Raw genomic sequence first — 4,552 nt, 5'->3', positions numbered from 1 at the left:
ACACATTTCATTACACCAAATACACAAAATAATGTTCTTTTTAGCAACATCATATGACCCCTTTAAAAAAATTGGTGTAAGTAGCCTAACACTGGCGCTTGGCCAATAGAGGACGCTAGGGCCCTCCCTGAGCCACACAACATAATAATAATAATAATATGACCTGTATGTGTATGATGTGTTCACTGTCTTAACCTCAAAACTGTTTCAAAGGTTGCTTGATAAGTCACAGTAAACACTACTTGACAAAGACAAGTATGTGGACCCTTTGTGAAATATTTTTGTTAGACCATGTATTCAATACTCACTGCTATTTATCATGTTATACACTAGAGGTCGCAGTGAGCACTAGATTGAGGAGCAGCGCTGATGCTATTAGATGTAGGCTATGATCAAACATTTGAAAAAGCGCAGTTTTCATGATGTGCTTGGAGAGTAAAACTTTCAAAATATTCCACTGACTTGTGAAAATATACCAAAGATGTTTAAAAACGTATTTCTGTTTGTCTGCACTAGAGGGCGCTGTGAGCAGCAGGTTGAGCAGCAGCGCTGATACTCGCGGCTCTCGCCGGGTTCAGTGGCGGCGCCTGTAATCCAAGCTACTGGGAGGCTGAGGCTGGCGGATCGCTGGAGCTCAGGGCTTCTTCTGGGCTGCAGTGGACTATGTCGATCGGGTGTCCGCACTAAGTTCGTTATCGATATGGTGCTCCTGGGGGAGCTCGGGACCACCAGGTCGTCTAAGGAGGGGTGAACCGGCCCAGGTCGGAGACGGAGCAGGTCAAAGGCCCCGTGTCGATCAGTAGCCTAGTTGGGTCGCGCCTGTGAGTAGACACTGCAGTGCAGCCTGAGTGATACAGCGAGACTCAGACTTTTGCGTGCATTTTTCGTGGAATATCTTAAATGTCTTTAGTGCCATATTTACCGTTTTGCTTTAATACAAACGTGAATCTTAATATACATTTTAATTTAAAACAGCTCTGCAAAGAGGGTTAAATTACAATTTTGACAGCCAATGTGAGATTAAAGTAATGTGGCAACTAACTGGTCAAACTAGGCAAAAAGAGCCTGTATTCGTCTTCTGTATATGGACTGCCTTTTGGAAACCACTCCAAGGCCAATACAACATGTTGTTAGGAGCATAAAACTTAGCATCCGACCAATAAAAAAAGAATTAATATGGTTTTGTGAGCATGTGCATGATCTGCACTTTAGCACTACTTTACACAGCTTATCAAAAAGAATACTTAGAGTAATGTGCAGTAGCCTAGTGTTCAATCCAATGTTTCATATTTCCACCCATACTCAGTCTGTCCCATGGTAGGGTAGAGTGAGGGAAAAGCCCCGCACCCCCTACTATTTTTCCAAAAATAACCACTAGATAAAGTCAAGATGCATTTTTGTTGTTGCTATGGACTACGTTGACAAGAGTGATGTAGAAGTATTCACCGTGAAGCTTACACTGGTGATGAACCTGCGAGAAAACAGATTTCACAGTAAATTATCTCATTTTCAACCGTATAGTGTTTAAAAGCTTGTTGTTTTGTAGAACATCAGTTAGGCTTTAAATATGAGAATAGTACGGCATAAGGAGTACATGTTATTTAAGAAAATATTATTGTATTTTCAAAATGACATTTTTTTTTCCAAACCTAGTCTGTGGAGTAAAACGTCTCAGTGGGCATGGCTTAGTTACTGTAGTTAGCCTACTCTGTTCTGAATATCAAATCCTTTGTTTTTCCATCAAATGGATTGTGAATAGGTGGTTGAATAAACATATTTTGACTTTATATTTAAAAATTAGTTAGTTAGCTAGCCAGTTAGCATCAGCTAACAATATTTTACAAATAGGCTATTATAATTTAGGAAATCGTAATTACTGATTATATTCTTTTTATTTTTAAGCTAAACTGCCGGTACTCTGATCTTGCTGTAAATGTATAAAGTAGTACCTACAGTAGTGCCTCTTATGTTAAAACCAAGTGCAACGCCGCAAATGTCATTGCTGAAAATATAAAAAGTTTAAAACAGCTTACAAATTTGTAAAATGCTACAAAATCTGGAGTTGACAAGTAAGAGTGAAACGATTTCATTATCATTGAATTTTTAATCATATAATTAATTGCAAATCTTTCTTTCGCTGTTAGTCCACATGCAGGTACAAACGCAAAAGTCTGAGTCTCGCTTTATCACTCAGGCTGCACTGCAGTGTCTACTCACAGGCGCGACCCCACTACTGATCGACACGGGGGCTTTGACCTGCTCCGTCTCCGACCTGGGCCGGTTCACCCCTCCTTAGACGACCTGGTGGTCCCGAGCTCCCCCAGGAGCACCATATCGATACCGAACTTAGTGCGGACACCCAATCGACATAGTCCACTGCAGCCCAGAACCCCTGAACTCAATTTTCAACCGTATAGTGTTTAAAAGCTTGTTGTTTTGTAGAACATCAGTTAGGCTTTAAATATGAGAATAGTACGGCATAAGGAGTACATGTTATTTAAGAAAATATTATTGTATTTTCAAAATGACATTTTTTTTTCCAAACCTAGTCTGTGGAGTAAAACGTCTCAGTGGGCATGGCTTAGTTACTGTAGTTAGCCTACTCTGTTCTGAATATCAAATCCTTTGTTTTTCCATCAAATGGATTGTGAATAGGTGGTTGAATAAACATATTTTGACTTTATATTTAAAAATTAGTTAGTTAGCTAGCCAGTTAGCATCAGCTAACAATATTTTACAAATAGGCTATTATAATTTAGGAAATCGTAATTACTGATTATATTCTTTTTATTTTTAAGCTAAACTGCCGGTACTCTGATCTTGCTGTAAATGTATAAAGTAGTACCTACAGTAGTGCCTCTTATGTTAAAACCAAGTGCAACGCCGCAAATGTCATTGCTGAAAATATAAAAAGTTTAAAACAGCTTACAAATTTGTAAAATGCTACAAAATCTGGAGTTGACAAGTAAGAGTGAAACGATTTCATTATCATTGAATTTTTAATCATATAATTAATTGCAAATCTTTCTTTCGCTGTTAGTCCACATGCAGGTACAAACGCAAAAGTCTGAGTTTCGCTGTATCGCTCAGGTTGCACTGCAGTGTCTATTCACAGGCGCGATCCCACTACTGATCGACACGGGGGCTTTGACCTGCTCCGTCTCCGACCTGGGCCGGTTCACCCCTCCTTAGACGACCTGGTGGTCCCGAGCTCCCCCAGGAGCACCATATCGATACCGAACTTAGTGCGGACACCCGATCGACATAGTCCACTGCAGCCCAGAACCCCTGAACTCAAGCGATCCGCCAGCCTCAGCCTCCCAGCAGCTTGGATTACAGGCGCACGCCACTGCACCCGACGAGAGCTGCGAGCATCAGCGCTGCTCCTCAATCTAGTGCTCACTGCGACCTCTAGTGCAGCACAGCAGAACACTAGACTGCCATTAGCCGTGGAGCAGAGAGAACTTCATGGAGTTTAAACATCTCCAAACAAATCAGCAAAAATCTAGTTTTTCACTTTTTAATTTAAAACATTCAATTGCTATTTTCCTTTCCTTTAACACATCTGACTATCATTTAATCCAACTCAGTGGTTAATACATGAATCTGTTGCTATAAAATTGGATTTTTAGGTGGTTTATTACCTGTTTTATTTATCATATGTATGTATATTTATCACATGTACACACGTTTAGCTCATTAATTTTATTGTGGCAAACTTTTGCTGTTTATATTCCTAGAAGAAATAAAAGCTGTGACTGGAGCATGTTCTGGTGATACAACATCAGGAAATTATGAAGCAGCTGTGACAGAAAACTCTCTTTCAACTGGACGCTCCAGGACTGGGCTGTGAAACCCACTATAGGGGGCCGCAGCAAACATCCAAGAGGGCTGCAGGATGATTTAAAATTATTCAAATGAATATGCTTTTATTAACAATGAACACACTTAACATTAATCAATTAAAATAACTTAATTAAAATGCTTAAATACATTTTTTTTCTTTATTTCCCCACAATAATTATTGTTTCTTTTTGTTTAACATGCAGTTTCTTTTTATTAAGAAAAAAACATTTTTGTCCTAATTACAGCAGAAATACTGGAGGAAATATTGTAACTTATATGGGGAAACCTTTGAAAATTGTTGTGGACAATCAAGTTAAAACAGTTGAGAACTTTGTAGAAATATGTTAGTCAGCATGAAATCAAAATTAACCCTATTTATTTTCTTAATGCATGTTACCGATTTTTATTGTGAATATATATTTCTTAAAGATTTTTTTGGATTTTGACGTCTTTAATCATAACTTCCTGTGATATGCTCACTTTTCTCTGCTGTCATGTGAGGCAGTGCTGCAGTCAAGCCCATCACATTCAGATCTGCTTCCATTCACTTTTCACAAGAAAATCAACAACCAATGGATTAAATTAAGCCCTGCCTACATTTTTTTCTTGTTTGATTAGCTGGAAAGCACTCAGAAATATGTCACATTATATATACAGTGTGTGTGTATATATATATATATATATATATATATATATATATATATAC

Source organism: Sinocyclocheilus anshuiensis, unplaced genomic scaffold (genome assembly GCF_001515605.1).
Source record: "Sinocyclocheilus anshuiensis isolate Anshui unplaced genomic scaffold, SAMN03320099.WGS_v1.1 scaffold572, whole genome shotgun sequence".
NCBI lineage: Eukaryota > Metazoa > Chordata > Actinopteri > Cypriniformes > Cyprinidae > Sinocyclocheilus > Sinocyclocheilus anshuiensis.
The sequence above is the reverse complement of the archived record's forward strand: the minus strand, read 5'-3'. Positions refer to the sequence as shown.